Source organism: Manacus candei, unplaced genomic scaffold (assembly GCF_025592945.1).
Source record: "Manacus candei isolate 608988 ecotype Guabito, Panama unplaced genomic scaffold, ASM2559294v1 h1tg000061l, whole genome shotgun sequence".
Lineage (NCBI taxonomy): Eukaryota > Metazoa > Chordata > Aves > Passeriformes > Pipridae > Manacus > Manacus candei.
Genome location: NW_026138109.1, coordinates 4455127 through 4473579, shown reverse-complemented (window position 1 = coordinate 4473579; position 18453 = coordinate 4455127). Strand labels below are relative to the sequence as shown.

The 18453-nt window shown below is 36.4% G+C and overlaps 1 protein-coding gene across 2 annotated transcripts in view; it reads right to left on the bottom strand.

Moving 5' to 3' along the window:
• Positions 1-18453, bottom strand: part of PRLR (prolactin receptor) — a 156018-nt gene that overhangs the window by 121805 nt on the left and 15760 nt on the right. For both annotated transcript variants that reach the window (XM_051804743.1, XM_051804749.1), the window contains exon 3: positions 14154-14246. The gene's annotated coding sequence lies outside the window, so the exon portion shown is untranslated. The remainder of the gene's footprint in view (positions 1-14153; positions 14247-18453) is intronic.

Genomic DNA, 18453 nt, shown 5'->3' with positions numbered 1-18453 from the left:
GAAGATAATCTAAATTTATTAGACTAAATTTTCATCTGGTTTAAATCAGTATAAGTAACTTTGAGACAATGCAGCCAATCTGTTCTGTTAGGTTTAAAAAAAGAAAAAAAAACATCTTACAAAAAGCATGTCTATTTTTGGAAGATATTTAAACAGAAAATAATCTGCTTCCTCAGGTATAAAAAACAGGTATACTTAGTAAAATAATAATCTGTTACAGATTTATATTTGTTATTTATTATTGTGGTTTCTTGATGGCTTCTTTAAAGAATAATTCCATATAGTTATCATATTTTTCCATACTTTTGCTTGATTAAAAAAATTTGTATTTTCTTTTGTTCTTTATCTGCCTTATCTGTGCTTACTTCCTTGTGTTCCATTCTGAGGATTACTTCCCATCTATAAATTACTTGTTAAATGGTCCCTCTCAGAAATCTAGTGACACAATTCAAATGTTATTATTGATGCAAAAAGGAAACACAATGCTATTAAATGGATCCTAATAGTTAAGTAAGACGCACAATGTTAGTCACAGACTCAGAATCTTTTCATTAGAAATGACCTTTAAGTTCATTGAGTCCATTAATTCAGCAAAAGCAATACCTGTGAGATTACTCAACCTCAGGATGTCATTGATTCAGTGTGTTTCTTCTTTTTTTTACGATTTGTTATTTTTCTAACATACTGCAGGAATCATTTTAATACAATTGTCTGTTTTGTTGGCATTTAATATTCACCTATCTTATGGTGCTGTGGTTGTTCTGTTCTGCAGCTTTTCTCACGGTGAACTGAATTAATTTGCAGTGGTGTCAGACTGCAAATGTGTGGGAAACAGAACTAGTACTTAGCTTACATTCAGGGCTAAAGGAGGGGAACGTAGGCACGTACACTAGCAACCTGCTTTGGAAAATGCCGAAATGAAGACAGGTTGCACATCTGTGTTAGAGGTATGGTCCTTCAAAACCAATGAGTACTTTTCACTTAGTTTTACCAATTTACAACAGTTCATTTTTTTTATTCTGTTCCAGATCTACTACTGTCACAAACATTTGATTTTCCAACATATCCTCTCTGAGGAAACCTCCCTCTGTTTTTTTTTTTTTCTGACAGCCTCTCATGGTGCCACACTAGAGGGAAGGGATGCCATCCAGAGGGATCATGACAGGCTTGAGAGGTGGGCCTGTGTGAACCTTGTGAAGGTCAACAAGGCCAAGCGCAGGGAGGTCCTGCACATCAGTCAGGGCAATCCCAAGCACAAAGACAGGATGGGCGGAGAATGGATTGAGAACAGACGTGGGGAGAAGGACTTGGGGTTGTAAGTGGATGCAGAGTTCAACATGACCCAGTGACATGTGCTTGCAAGCCCTGCATCAAAAGAATGATGTGGGTAGCAGGTCTAGGGAGGTGGTTCTCCTCTTCTACTCTGGTCTTGTGAGACTCCACCTGGAGTGCTGCATCCAGCTGTATGGACAAAAACTTGTTGGAGTTAGTCCAGAGAAAGCCACAGGGATGACCAGAGGGCTGGAGCACCTCTCCTATGAGGAAAGGCTGAGAGAGCTGGGGTTGTTCAGCCTGGAGAAGCACGGGCTTCAAGGAGACCTTAAAGCAGCCTTCCAGTACATAAAAGCTGGAGAGGGACTTTTTACATGGGCATGTAGTGACAGGAAAAGGGGGAGTGTCTTTTAACTGAAAGAGTGTAAGTTTATATTAGACATGAGGGAGTAATTCTTTACTGTGAGGATGGTGAGGCACTGAACAGGTTGCCTGGAGAAGTTGTGGATACTCGTCCCTGACACTGCTCAAAGCTAAGTTGGAAGGAACTTTTAGCTACCTAAGCTAGTGGAAAGTGTCCCTAACCATGACAGGGGTGTTGGAATTAGCTGATATTTAAGGTCCCTTCCAAACCAAACTATTATATGATTCTCTGATAACAAGTTGGACTAGATGATCGCTGTAGGTCCCTTCTAACTGAATTATTCTATCAAAGAATTGCAGATCTTGAAAAGCAACCTTGCCATATTTGCCATGCATTGGCAAGTATTTGCAGCCCAGCATGGCATTAATATCCTACCCAATTCCTTCATGAAGGTAGTGTACAGGAGAAATCTACTGCAGACATGCAAACAAAAAGAAAATTTAGGGAGAATTTTTAGCTCAAATAAAGTAAGCAAAGACATTAACACTCCAGTATGGGCAACCAAAGTTGAACACTTACTACATAAAAATGAAATTGCAACAACATTATAAAATAGATTAGAATTCTTATTTTAAAAATTCCTGCAATACACATTTCTGGACAAAATGCCAGTAAATAGATGGAGTATTTAAACAGAACCTTGCTGGGAAAATGTGATGCAGCAGAGTCAGGTACATATGCCAGATTATATTAAAGGTTTTTGCTCACATAGTCAGCAAAACAGGAACTATTTATCTAATACCTGTCATTACTGCAGACCTAACACCTGTTCTAACCACTGTAAGTTTCTGTATTAGCCAAAACTGAAGTCTGATATTTGAAAGGAGTTTTAAATGGAAAAGCATATGTTTAAGTTGCAGAAGAAGGGTAAGTACAGCTTGTTTCTAGTACACTGTAAAATACACAAGTAATTAGTTTTTTTCTGTTGGATCCTGCTGAAGCTTGCATATAAGTATATTTTTAGAAAATTTAAGAGTTACTTTAGTTGAAAATTCTTGGAAGACATTCCAGGGAGACATTTACCCTGTACATAACGAATGTACCCTACTAAATAGTGTGGGACCTATAAAAAAAAGACCTAATATCATAGGCTAAGGAATTCAAAAAGCTTGAAACCCATAATCCTGAACACTTAAGAACACATCAGACACCTGACTAAAGGGATCACTGGATGACAGAGTATCTGCTTGCCTAACTGTGATTCTGGTTGTCCAAACACCGCATTGCTGTGTTAAATAGGGTGTTCATAACCTCAAATCTTTGAAATTCTATTATCTCAAGCAAAGAGGAATATATTGGGAGAAATATATGACTGAGGTAACAGCAAGAACCTCTAGTTCGATCTCCACAAACACCTTTGCATGAGACATGCAGTTGACTGTGCTTCATGTCTGAGCTCTGCTCTACAACCAAGAGAACACTGACAGCTTTCATCGGCACTTTGAAAATCACATTAGCAAGTACAATTTTCTGGGTAACTACGAAGTCAGTGGATACTGAAAGAAAAAAATAACCAACTACTTATACATATACTGGAGATGCAATCAAATGTACCTACTAAGAAACAAACTAACAAAAAAACATCTCCTCAATAAAAAAGCTTAAACAAAACATAAGATTTAGAATGAAAGACAATATTATCAGTGTTCATAAGGACTATAAAAATCAAAGGCATATCTACACCGGTAATAACTGATTTCAGCTCAAAGAATACTATATAAAAAAACCAAACCAAGCCAACTCAAACCAACCAAAAAAAGCCCAGGAAGAATACAAAAATAACAGAAGGAATTCAGACAGGAATTTCAATACAATTTAAAAATACAAGGAAAGGTACAGAAAAAAAAACAATACAAAAGAGAAAAAAGTCTTGGAATCTGTAGCTTAGAAAGGATGCAATGAAAATACACTGGGCTGCTATGACTCAGAAACAGTAAATTCCAATGTGGTAAAAGAAATGCTAAAACCCATCCTTTTCTCGGCCTTGTGGTGCTTGTCTTATCAGGGGCTGAACACGGAGCTCTTCAGATATCATACATCAGAACTTTTAGGACTGTTACCAAACCTGTGTATCAGGAAATGTAAGTAACATCACTCAATATCCCAAAAGTCTCTTGCTTCTCCTTATGATATATCCAGGGTTCTCACCATACCCAGGACAGACACAATCATATCCCACCCCCTGAAACTGTACCCTGAATTTTACCCAATTTCTTCATTGTACTTGCTCAGGCAGTATCCATCAAATATGGACTACTGAGGGCACACTGTCAGCTACTTGTGTCACTGCCAATGGGTCTCTGTCTTCTCTTTTCCTTTCTATCAGTCACACTGTTCTCCTTCACACAAAAGAACTAAGAAGTAGCTTTTACCATTTCTTCATTTTTCCCACTGCACTCAACTTAGCAGAGTAATTTCATACAAATCAAGCCTCACAAGCAGGGAGAACCTGACATGAAATTTTCTTTAGTAAGCTGATTATTCTGTAAATGCTACAGATTCTTGCCTTTTTCTCTGTAGAATGAATTATAAACTCCAATCAGAGGCTGAATAAATAAAAAATGAATGGGTTTGATCCAGTGCAGCCATTTCTATGTTCTTGTGACTGAAAGGACTTAAATACCTTCTCCTAAGGAAGCAGAACAGTTTTGTGTTAGTGACCATGTGCCTCAGTATAAATTCTAAGCAAAATGCACTGAAACTATCATCTTCTTGGATATGAGCCTGCTAATACCCTTAAAAGCAGAACTCATAATCCAAATGATCCTCTGTGTGTTTTTCTCAGGCTGAACATTATTACTTCTAAAAGAATGTAATGTCTCTCAGTGGAAGCATCATCAGTATTTACTCAGGTTTTATCAAGATTGCAGACTTGAAATGTAGACAGCAAAGAACATTAGCGAATCCATTGAACCTTTTATCTAAATTTTTCTACTAATAATTTTCTGGATTTGGTTCTGTCACTTCTGAAACACCGGTGCTTTAAATAAAAGTAGTAATGGAAAATATGCATGTTTTGCACTGTTTCACCAAATAATATGGAAAAATGCACAGCACTTACCAAGAGATAAAAAAAACCAATAGGCACTGGGGCTTCCATAAACACCCCCTTTCTTAAGGTGTTTGAAAATGAAGTAATGAGGTAGCACTTGCACTTCTGGCAAGTATCACACAGCTTCCACATTAAGTGATTAAGCCAAACTACTCTGGTTCTGAAACAAAACACCTTCACTATTTACAGAGAGAGGAGAGCTGTGAGAGCCACTCTTCGCATTCCCTCAGTGCTGAGCTATAACTTCACAGTTCCATGGGTCTGCAGCAGCCTCCTTGCTCTCTGAGCTGAGATGTGAACAAGCACAGGAGAAGGCACTCAGCTACTCCCCACTACTTGAAAGCCATTTGCTGTCTCTTGGAAGATCAAGTGAGCCATAGGGGAGCTTGCATGCTGCTTGCTGGATAACAGTAAGCCTCAAGACAATATGATTTACTACTGCTGCTGCCAGACAACTTGAACTTAAGGAGGATATGAAGTTGGAGATAGTGCTGACAGTCTTACAATTTAAGTTTTGGGTTGATTCTCCATCAAATTTAAACTGGATTGTAAATCAAAAATCAGAATGTGAACCATACATGCGCAAAAAAAAAATCTTCACAGTGAATTGATTTAAATAATATGAACAGACCTTAGAGCCTAAAGATGGCTATTTTTCTATTTGTTTGAGTATTTTTGTATATAAAACACATGTAACATAAATATTAATGGGGCAAACAACAGTAAAAGATGCACCCAAGAATACAAATATCTTGATGTAAACATTTTGCATAATTTTCTATAGAAAAAAAACGTAGTTAGTTTCAGGGAAACAGGGCAAGCAATTTGCAAAAGCGTAAGGTACTTTAGGTTAGTTGTCAGAGTAGTGTCCTCGATTTCTGTTAGGATTATCTATCAATTGCTACTTATTAGTGCAGTGACACAAAAATAGGTACTACAAGTATGTTCAGTTGTTCACAGATAGCTACTGTGGCTGACAGCCTTTGATTTAAAACTGATGGGCAACAGCATATTGCTGTATGTTATTCTTTAAAGAAACCACACATCTGTTGATTAATATACCCCCCAAAGCATTTGTATTTCACAACCTGAATAAGCATAGTCAAGGTTGAGTGTTTCAATCATCAAAGCTTGTTCAGAAAGTGGTTTATGGCTACTAAGTTACCCTCATGAGAAACTAAACTCTTAAACGTATACACCAGGAGTCTGAAGGTAAATAAATAAAAAAAAAGCATCCAACATACAGATTTGTATATTTGGGTTATGAACAGTGCACCAAATTCAAAACATTACAACGTTGTGCAGAAATAATTAATACAGTTTTTTCCTATAAACACATAATCTCATAACAACAATGGAATTAATGTTCCATAATCTATGGGTATATAATTCACATGCAATACATCTGAGAAGAACATTGGACTAAATTAGAGCTTGCTTTTATTTATTTTAATTAAAACTACAGTTCTCTGTTCAGCCCCTTGACAACAGCAACCTAAGCACCCAAGGTCTTCCACAGCCTTTTTTTTCTGCGGTTTTGTTGTCAATATATGACAAATGGGAACATTTTGATTTGGTGTAACTGTTCTTGTAATTTTACAGCACTGTCAATAGACATATAAGATGAAAGAGGAAGAAAAATCAGACATGAGTGGAGTACTGTAGGTCTAGTTCTGGTTTCCTCCATAATGATATTACAGAATTAATCTGACTTTACAGTAATATGTTTCCAACGACGACTACTGAATTCATGTCTGAATTTGATCAAATGAATTAAATGTCTATGGGACAAGGTATTTAGAATAGACAGGCCAAAGTTTTACCAGTAATTTAAAATGGAACGAGAAAATCACATTTGCCATCATTTCACATGGAAGAAAAGGTATGTATTAAACAGGTTGGAACACCTGGACACATGGTTTGGGGCCATGCACAGATGGCCTGCTGTAAATCAACAGTATCAGAAGTATCTTAAGACTTGTTATGCACTCAGGGATCAGTTGCACAGCACGTGCACAGGGGAGGTGACATGTCCTGGATTCACCCAACTCACTCTATGAGCCGCGAAAGGCTGATCTGCCTCTTTGTCCACAAACAAGACAACTGGAGAGACTGCTGCTGCTATGATTATTGTTCAGGATTACAGATTTTCCTAGACAGTGGCAGGGTAGTAGATAACTTGCAGGAATTTAACACTGTTAAAGCTGGTTTAAAGAAAAAAAGAAGCTGGATTGCACTTATTGTTTTCTAAATTAGTAATAAATGGCTAAGATTATTCATACTAGTGAGCTCTAATACAGGATGGACCAAGAGAAAATAAGGACAGATTTATTGGTACAAAATTAGAAAAAAATGCAAGGAGGGGAAGAAGATCGAGATGGAGATAATAAATTATGAAAAGCATTCAGCTCTGTACATGACCAGCAAATTGAAAGTAATAAATTAATAATAAAAGAAGAAATGGGAATGAGAATATTTTGGGAAGGTACAACATATTTCCTAATCCTTTTACTTTGCCAATTAATGCTCTGTTACTCTAAGCATGTTTGGATCACAGTGGATTTTTCTCCAAGGACTTAAGTCACAGTCTTTTAAGCCAACTGCTGCATGTATTGTAACAACTTTGATGTTGTTATGTTCTTGAATATTTATGCATTAAATATTTAAGTATTGAATGAGGTCTCATCTCTAACTCTTCTATTGCGTAGTTATTTACGCGTTATTGCGTAGTTGTCTATTTTGCATAGTTAAGAAGGTTGACATCATATTCAACTCACAGAAGTGGCCAATTTTTCACTGTCCTCTTGCTTTATTTAATCCCCTAATGTTCTGATAGAAATATCTTAGGAGAGTGCTTCAGAAACGAAGCAATGAAATCACGTCAATTTCAAGTTTTCTATAATGGCTTTAAACATTCAGGCAAAATGCCTGAACTCTCTGTAGTAAGAAGCATCTCATATGCTGTTCTGTAACTTTGATGAAATGGTAATGATAGTAATTTTGGGAAAAAACCCCACCAGTTATTTTAAATAAACTGGTATAAAAAAAGAATGAAATGCAGAACTGAAAAAAAATAATCAGTGGGTTGGCAGAAAATAATAATAAAATTAACAAAATTTTGGCAGGTTTAGATTAACCTCTGAAAGGAAAAAACCCATTAAGAAAGAAAATATATTGCAAGATAATGTTAGAAGTCAAATCATTATCCTAATCAGATGCGTCTCATTTCACAGTTTGCTTCAGTCGCTCCCTTCTCAGTACATGGGACAGTACCACTATTACAAAAGGTTTGTCTGGCATTATCTGCAGACAAACTAACATTGATTTTTAATTTTTCTTAAATAGGCCTGTAACATAAGAGATACTGAAAAAAGAAAAATATAACAGCTGATACACTTAGATTAACAATTAAAACTTAGGGCTAATTAAGAAAGACATTAAATCACCTTTGACGTTACGTGACAATATAAAAAAGAAAACCACAATAAACTTCAGAGACTCTGCCAAAGCATGTAGAATTTAGTCGCTCCTTCACTCACTTATTTGTTATAAAGCGTTAACTAATGTGTAACATTCTATTTTGCTTTAGAAACAAAAGGTAAAAATAAGTTAAAGTTTAAGCAGAAAACAATTAACTTCTAAGAGCAATTTAAATAACTTTTTCAACTTTCTACTCCACCCAGCAATTAGGCTTTTTCTCTTGCATTAATTTATCTCACTTCCATTTAGATTTTCATTCTTTTAGATACAAAAAGCTGGGATGAAATAATACATCTATGTTGCAGTGTACTTTAGTGACACATTAATTATTTCTTACTACTGAAGAAGGACACTGTGTTGGAAACAGTTGACAACTATTCTGCATCTCAGGGTTCTATAAACTTTGTTTCTTATCCCTCAGAAATTATGGTATTTGGATACTGGTATATTTTTGTGTGAATTTTCAACAAAGATTAAAAAGACTTACAGAGTTCATTATACTTCAATTCTCTTCCTCATCTCATAGATTACAGAGAAACTTTTCTATTATTTAATTTCATATAAAGATTTTACTTACACAAATGGAGTCTTTTAATCCATCTAACTGGGAAATGAATTCACTTCTTAGAATAATCCAGGTCTGATACTTACATCAGGCATACTGCACGTATGTTTTTGCCTGTGCATATCACCCTCACTCCTGAGCGACACCTGCACACTGAAGAACAGACAGATCTTGATCCCTGATAAGGTCACAGGGACTTAGCTATAATATAGCCTTGCTTAATCCTCATTGGTTTTGCCTACTGAGCACAAGGCTGTTTCCTTGACAACATAGCTGCAGTTACCACAGCATCCAAAGACATATGTGATGTCCAGGTTTAGGGTATATCCCAGAGGAAAATCTGTTATTTAAAGCTATTTTCTACAGGTCATTGAAGGCTAAAAATAAAAGCAGTGAAGATCTTCACTCTATTAAAGATGTTCCCTACATAGGTTGGACACTCCTGAAACTTAGTTCTTGTCTTAGTGAGCACAGGGAGCAAAAGTCACAGTAAGAAGCCATGGGATATAAGGGCATTACTGAATGTTTATATAAAGTCCTATCAAGTGGGAAATACAACATGAGAGAAAGTAAAAAAAAATACCATTTGAAAATTCAACAAATGGCTAATAATGGCTAGCACAGAAACGGAGGGAGCACTAGGGATCCAAAGTGAAAGGTCTGGGACAAAGTTTAAAGGTGGATATGGAAACAAGATGGTGACAAACTATACACTGCAGCAACATTTTATATAAATACTGTGGAAGAAGGTTATGTTTCTCGAAGTTTAAAAAAGGGAAATTACAGTAATTAAGACAAAGTGTGAAACAAGAAAACAAACCTATCAGATCTGTAGCTGAATAAGGAGGTCCTACTTTAGAAATACTCTTCAGTAAGTATAGGCAAAAAGAACTTAAGCAGTAAATCTAGCCATACAATTTCTTGTACTTCACCAGAAGCCTGCAGTACTACAATGCATAGAATAGATCCTATACAAAATTACTTTATTGGTTTAAATTTGTTCAAACAATGCTGACAGGATAACTTTCTAGTGGCAGACTTTTTACGTGACCACATATCAATAATCTAATATGAAAACAAAACGTTGTTAAAAATCTTTCTTTTGTGTGCACCGGCTAATATAACAGAAATACGCTATGTGCTCATGTGTGTTCTAACCCAACTTGCACGAGGCAAATTCAGTACTAGTAACTGGAACTTTATACGAGATGTTCACTGAGAGATGTCTGAGTGATTTTAGTTGAGATGAAGCAAGACTGATGTTAGGAATGAAGCAGACACAAGCTTGACCTCTTGGTTATTGGATGTGCAACATCCGAGCCTGAGTAGGGCATTGCAATGGACCTTCCAGTAAAAACACTCAGAAGAGAAGGATTTAATCAATTGACAAGACAGCAGTTTGTTTCTTAGCAACACAGGTCACCAAGAATACATCACTCTACTCATATAGTTGATTTCCTATTGAATATGGTTAAACTTCAGTTTTCAGTTTTTCTTTTCAAATATCTCAAGTGTACAAGCTCACATGATAAAAAAAGATCAGGTTAGCACAACTATGAACACAACCTCCCATGACATTGAATTTCCATCTTCAAGAACAGTGGAGCTGAAAATGTAAAGAAAATTACTGAGGGGTTTGGGAAGGCTTTTTATTTGGTTTTGTTTAGTTAGATTTGTTTTTAAACTCCAAACAAACAATGATGAAGAGTTCTTCATCTATCTGGCTCGTATTTGTCAATTTAGCCCTGGGAAGTTGGAAAAACTATGAATTCTCCTGCTTTCAGTAAAAAAAAACATAGAATGTATAACCTGACTACAGGTATCATATTAAATAAAAACTAATAACATAAACTGTGACCTTTGAAAGAATGCAGTGAGAAATATCAATTTTCTTAGATACTAAGATAGTCCAGTGATAAGCAAGATGTTGTAGGCCTAGTAACAAAACAAAAATTAAAAAAAGTAAGAGCATTTGTTGGATACTGTTTGTACTTTAGTCTCTTCATGTTTCATGCTTTTGAGTCTAAAACTCAAAAATTTCTGTAAACTTGTCAAAACTTAGTTTGACTAAAATATTGACTATGTGTACAAGTTAGTAATTAATTATTTGCTCATTTCAGTTCTGAGAAAGCTGTTATTTACACAGGTGACTGAACCACACAAAATCTGCACATTGCGAATCTAAGACATTGAAGAGTGTAGTGGTTTGGACTTTGTTTTCCCCCAGAGGCTAAGAAAAGTGGTAGACCCCAAGGGGTGGAAACCCCTGGAAGTTTTGAAGTTCTGCCCAATGGGCGCTCCTGCAAAAATGTCAACATTCCACAAGCTCAACGGAAGAGATGAGTTGTAGTTTGGTTGTTGGAGAAGAGGTGGCCATGTTGTAGAGCCACGAGGAAGGGGCTCTGAGCCCCTCGGGCCTCTGGGCCCTCCCAGCCCCTGGCTGGGGGGAGACTGCAGAGACTTGGAACAGTGCTAGACTGGACTAAGTGTCTGTAGTTAAGCCGGGAGATGTTTTCTCCAAGCTGGGCAGTGGAGACAGAGCAGAAAGCAGAGACGCAGCGACCAGAGAAACGGTGGCAGAGAGCCAGGAGAGATAAGGACCTGAACCGGAGAAGTAACAGAGACATGCAGCACCAGAGAAAGGACTCCTGGAAGGAGAGTCGGGAAAAAAGAGAGCCAGCAGCCTGAGAGACAGAGTTCTGGGGGTAAGACTGTACCAGCCCCCCAAAATTCCTTTGAGACCCCTCTTGGAAAAGAGGGAGATGGACTCCTATTAAGGAGAAGAGTTTTAGACATGCAGCACCGGAGAGAGAGAGGAGCTAAGAAGCTCAAAAGACATCCCAGAGCTGGACCGGGACGGCCAGAGGAATGCGGGGGGAGTTGACCTTGGCTCCCCCCCCTTGCACTGCTGCCACGGTGGCAGCCTGAGGCAGGGCACAGAGGCCCTGCAAGGAGCTGAGTCTCCTGGAGATACCAGACCATCACGAAGACCCCCCTGTGTCTTCGTGACATGACGTGGTGATACGACCTTGTCTGGGGTTACGAAGCCCACGGAAGACCCCTCGGTTGGAGGCGAAGGGGCCGAGAGAGGCTTGGATACCTCCCTCGTGAGTGCTGGCAGAAATCCAGCTATCAGCTGCTGCATGTGGAGAAGACAGACAGACTGCTGCCTCAGAAGATGCTGCTGTTCAGAGACTGGAAGGGATCTGTCCTTCTTTCCCTCCTGGACTTTTATTTGGAGGAGAGAAGAGATCTGATCCATTGTAAATACTGTATGTCATGGTAGAGATAGTTGTGATCATGTGTATAATGTGATATGGTATTTATTTGTACAGTCATTGTAATATATTCCCTTTCCCCCACTTTGAGTCTGGCGTGTTTTGTCTGGAAAAACCCATCTCACATTAGGTTGAGATGTGGGAGGGGGAATGGAGCTAGGGAATTGGATTTTGGGGCTATCTCAAACCATGACATAAATGGTAGCAGAGGATGGTTGCGAACCATCGGGGGAAAGAGATAAGAGCCATAAGGGGTTTTGGAAAATGACAGGCTGTTTAAAGTATTGCTAAAAAGAGTGTCTGTAAAGACTATGAGCAGCTTGCATTACCAGTGCTCTGTGAAATCATGGTTATAAAATATTTTGTACATTTTAAAAATAATATTAATACACAACAGAACCATTAATTAGCCATTTTAAATTGTAATGATGCAGAACTAGGAGTCACACCTAGGAATTAGACTTTTATAAGAAATACAACCACATTTAGAAAGATAGCTAATATTATTAGAAAAAGATGTACTTACAATAAAACCCCAGAGTTAATTCTTAGAAATATTGAAACAGATGAGAGTTGCAAATACAGTTGTATTGACATAATGCGTTTTACATCTGTATTAAATAAAGAAAAAGGATTATAGTTATGAAAGGAAGTGAATTTTCATAACTATCTCAAAATTAATTAGGTACTTTTCATAACTACCTTTCCAGCTGAAAAACAGAGAAAGAAATAACTACAAAGGCTTAAAAAAGAATAATGACTTATGTGACAAATCTAAACTTAAAATTCTTTTAAAAGAATCACTAGTAAATAAACAAGAAAGATTTCAAGTTCATTCCTTTGGGAGGTTAGTACATATTGGGCAAGGTAAAAGCAAAGTTAGGTGGATATAGGGCCTTCTGCAACAGAAGAAGGAATAAGAAAGAGGAAAAGAATACAAGCATACTCAAGGTTAGTTCATGCTTAACAGCAAGATTCTCACATGGTAGAAAATGCTTACACCCAGTCTAGAGGAATCCCAAATCCCGAAGTTCCTACAGTATTCATGTAAGAATGAAGATAAAAATTATGTTAAAATATATCTGTACTAATGTTAATGGATGGAAAACAAACAAAGTTATACTAAAAACCAAGTTACAAATAAATTCACATACTGACCCCAATCACTATTTTGTTACAGCGAGGCCCTTAAGTGAATGACTTTCCTAGCACATGCTGTGGAAATTGCTTTCAAATATGAGCTACTGAGGATTCCAAATACATTCTCCTCTTTTTGTCTTAAACATTTATGCCCTGTCTTTCGTAGAGTTCTACCAATCTAGGTCACCAAGAAATTCCTCTGAAAATTCTATTACCTGCTTCCTTAAGTTACTATAAATGTACATTAATCATACTGTAACACAGATCAGTTGAAAGATAATATCTGCCAGACAAATTCTCTGCTAATACTGTGTTAACATGGATGCTGAACCGAAACTTGTAAGACTTTACTGATTCATAGAGAGAATTAAATATTTCTTTTCTTCTAAGGACTCTGTTTCATTTCTCCCCTTATTCTGTATATCTTATATATCAGAATTTGTTGATTTTTTTCCTATGGATCACTTTTTTTCCTGGATGCACTAGTGAATAGATCCTTCCAGATCACTGGGACTTAAACACTGAAATAATAATTTGACAGCTCCAAAAAAATTAAATTATTTAAACCACACAAGATTATAGAACTGAAGCCAGTAAGAACATTTACTAGTAAATGCTTAAAACATTGTAAAGCCATGAAGTAACAATGCAAAAAAAGTAACAACAAGCAGCCTCACATACCTCAGGCTTAGGTCAGCTGCAATTATTTGTAAAAGCGTTACAAATCTAACTAATAGTTTTAGCCGAAAAGTACAGTTTCATTTAACATTTCTTTTCCAAACATTTTTTATGTACTAAATTAATTTCAATTGTAAAATTAAAGCTTTCATCATGATTGTTAGGGAATTTAATCCAAACAAAGCCTTCTTAAAAATACAGAAAATAGTATGTTTTCATTGTCTCCAAAGGAAAAAACAGAGACAAAATGGTTAAATGACCTACATCATGTCGCACAGGCAGAGGCCTGAGTAGTAGAAGGACTTGTTTCACACTTCTTGTTTCAAAAATTCTATGTATTCTTTCAGGTTCCAGTATCTGAAAGGAAAGTTAGGCACGGGTTAAAAAGGGACCAGTAGACACAGACATTAAAATCAGATATAAAATCAGATACAAAATTTTCTATTTCCTAAAATCTGATCTAGCTTTCAGCATTAGATAATGCAATTTTTAATGTGATGATGATAGATTTTTCATTTTGTCACACTAAATGATCTCTTTCCAAGCATGTTGAGGTAATTACCAGAATCTAATAGCAAAATGAAACAACCAAATTGCCAGCATCTCCATGTACCCGTTGAACAAATTTTCAATCACTGCAGTTCCAATTTCGATTTTTGTATCATAATTATGCTTCATTACAGCAACTACTTTCAGCCATTCAAGTAATTTTCAGTAATCTCAATTGTCTTACAGTAGTAATTCATGTTTAACTATCTGCTTGTCTATATATTCCTTTTATATACTTTTCCTACACAACAGTATTTTTTGGACTGCAGAGTTAGAAAGACATTTAATGGTTTGTCTCTTTTCATCAAAGGAATGAAGAATGACAATGCAGTCAGCACATCATACAAGGAAGCACAGATATCTAGTGATATTTTTTGACCTCACTTTTCTCCCAGTAGATTAAGTCTTACAAAAGCTGGCAAAGTCTCAAACTCTTCAGCTATCAAGATCTTCACTTGATCTATCACATTTTACAGACTGTAGAAGACTTTGTGTAGGTTATATTTCTTCATTTGCATCTAGAAGGATGATGAAATTTTACAAGTTCTAAATGGCATATAACTTTGCTGAAGAGTTTGAGAGTCTCCTGAACCTGTTTTTTAAAACAAAATAATTGTTTATACAATGAATACATTTCAACACAATGCAACAAATCTATTACATTTTGCTATTTAGAAATGAGAAACTTTAAACTGCATAAAACATCTTTTTTCCTCCTTCAGAATTAAATAACACAATGAAATTCCATCTCATTATACTTGCAGCAATTTCATGCTGCTAACTTTAAAAAACCCACGTTATAGAGATTATTAGTTAAGCAGTATTCAGTGTTTGGAAAGACCAGGAATTGGCTTTTTCCTAGGCAGTACATTATTACCTGAATACACTCAAAGAATAATTATTCATAATAAATTTGAGGGTAAAGTCTGCCAAAATGACAAATACTGAGAGAATGAAAGAGTAAAGATACTTTTTTTTTTCCTTTTTAATACTGGAAATTGTAAGCAAAAATAGCTAATAGCTATAATTACTTGATAATCCCAGAATATGAATTTCCTGGTCAGAAGCTTTCACATCAGTTACGACCAGAAGTAAGATAGATCAAGAATAACAAATACTTAAAAAGAACTAACTACAGATGCAATCTTGCACATTTCCCAGGATTTTTAGACTGTGGTAAACCAGCGTATTAGCAACACCAGTGTATTAACAACTGGACAGTACAGTTCAACTTGCAGTGGCACTTGATGCAACTCAGTGGTCATGCAGTTCCATCTACTAACCAAGAACATTTTATCTAGTTTTTTGTACTTATATTTTCCTGTGTACTATTGCCTTCTACATTCCAGGTTTCTATGTTACTTTCATTTTTTCAGAACTGTCAGTTTTCATTAACAGATTACAGCCAGAGTTCAATGACCTTAAATGATATTAAAGACCTTCTAATGAAAAATATAAGCCTGTATGAATGGTTGAAAAACCTGCAAAACAACCAACCCACAAACAGTTTTTTCTATTTTGCTGACTGTACCAACTGATTTTTTGCAATCTTGATGTTCTTACTGTCTGTAAAATAGTGATAGAACCAGAAGGACATGATCTTCCAACAATACATTTGCTTCCTGCTTCAGTCCTCTGAATGTTTCTAGATAGAGAGGTCATCCCTTCCTAAGCAGAAGGATGAAAAGATTTACAACTGGTCAGTAGCCATCTCATCTGCAAGAAGCTGGGTGGGCCTAAAGGCAAGACACAGAGTGATAAAGTACACAATTTAATAAGAAATAGAGGATTCTCAACATGAAGGAAATATTAAATTTTAGGGTTAGTTAAGAAAAAGAAACTCTTATTACTCCCGTAAGTTAATCACTATAGGTATCATAAGGAAATACATTGTTTTCATGGACACTTTCCATAGGCTGTTCTATTCCAACTTCCACAACACCACCAATCTGTCTCTTACCCCCCTTTCCGTTATTCTTGCCTACATCCTTTCCCTCTGGTTAGCAAACCCTACTTTCTGCATTCTTCCAAGTTCTATTAGCGCTGCCACTATCCCAAACCAAGTGACTATCATCCTCCAGCTTCCTCGTTGTTTCCTGTCCCTCACATGGCTCCCAATACTAACCTTCTCATTCACTCTGCTCTTGAAATCATCTTCCCAGTTGCATGGAATCTGTTTTTCACTTGTAATGGAAAGTGGCTTAACCTTCACTTTTTTAGTATAAAGTGACAGGATACCTCCTGCCCTGTACATTAACTTCCATATGTGCAATACATATATTGTACTCTTGCAGTATTGGTCCTTTTCATAATTTTTCTTCTTTATTTAACAGTAGGAAGACATTCAGTTTTTACCAGGCCTGAATGTTGCAAATGTTAGTGGCAATGTCTGAGTCAATAAAACGGCACTTCCAGAAGAGGTGGCTTCCCTGTCATGGAGATCATTTTACTGGAAGTAGCACTCACTATCTTGGAAAAAGGATGGAAAACATTAACAGAAAATGATACATTAATGGAAAAACTCAAAGAAGGAAAAAATGAACAAGTACCTCCTTAAATCTTTCCGAAGGGTACAAAATAGCATATTTGCGATCCCTTGTTGTCACAAAAAGTATTTAATAATTTATCATATCAACTGGTTAGAACATACCTTGGGGCTTCTATTCCCCAGGGAAATAAAATTTTGACTCAGTCTGGTTCAAGACTGATCACATTAGTTAAGCCATGTCATTGTGGTGGCTAACAGCCAAATTTCTGTCCCAATCATACACTCAGAACTGTAATGATGATGGATCTGCTGTGTTATTCACCCACAAACTGTCACTATTTGATTAATCTATTGTGTTAATTATTAATGCAAATAATACTATCTGCGAAGACAGATATGCATAGTTTTTGTCACTCTTGTCTCAGAGATCACAGAAGCTAATTTAATGGAAAACAAATAATTAAAGATAGTGTGATTACATCTGCACAACTTTTGATAACTGGTTGATGCAGAAATCTCTCCTGCATATTTCAAATGGCAGATTAATAAAGATGATGGAAAAGGTGCAGCTGTTTGTTTCATAAGCAAATCTACATTTAAATGCAATTAAGGATTTAAATTAGTATTAGTTTTAATATTAACTGCCACAAAGCTTTAGCCCAATTAATGTCTGAAGAACAATTGGCATTATCTACAGATCACTATTGATATTGATAACTTGTACTAAAATTGCTGAGGAGGATTAGTTAAATGATACAATTGTTCTACACTCCCTTTTTGGTTCTGTTTTTATTCCAGGTAGATTTAAATAAGGCAAAAGGAAGGAGCTGAATTTAGGAAGAAAGCTACAGCATTACAAAGTAAACCATATCATATATACCAAAATCATTGTTGGTTTTACATACACCTCTTCAGGCTTTCAGAGTTTTCAAAATAACTGTCTGAGTAAATTCAGTTCAGCATCTAGATGATACTTCAAAAGTGCTTCTAAGTCTTAAGAGGCATCTGCTCAGGACACAGTATACCCATACATTGATACTTCTCTTTAAAATCCAGACCAAACACTTCAGGGATTGAGATTGTCATCATTATGCTTTCCTATTTTCAATTTGTTTTTGACTCAGTAATTGCAAAGATAACTTCTTCAGGTCACTGAATCTCCTCTGATTCCAAGAATAAAATCTCATCACATACAGGGAACAGTCAGAAAACAGCAGCAAGGCAGAGGCAACCAAGTCTCTATAACTAAAACATCACTCAAAGACATTTAGACCTGACCATCGGAGTATCAAATAAGGAGTAAGGGAAATGAATAGAAATTAATTGTATCGACTCATATTCCTGCATTCAATTATTTATCTTTTCATTCTGGGACTGTATGGCTTTGTATGTCTGACAGGAATATTACTTCCCATGATGGGGGGAAGGCGAGTATTGAGGGGAGGAAATGCATTTTGTTTAGTGTTTGAGAAGTACTGCTTCTGCCTTTCATGCTCCTTAGAGTCTAATCCAGTAGTCTTACAGGTA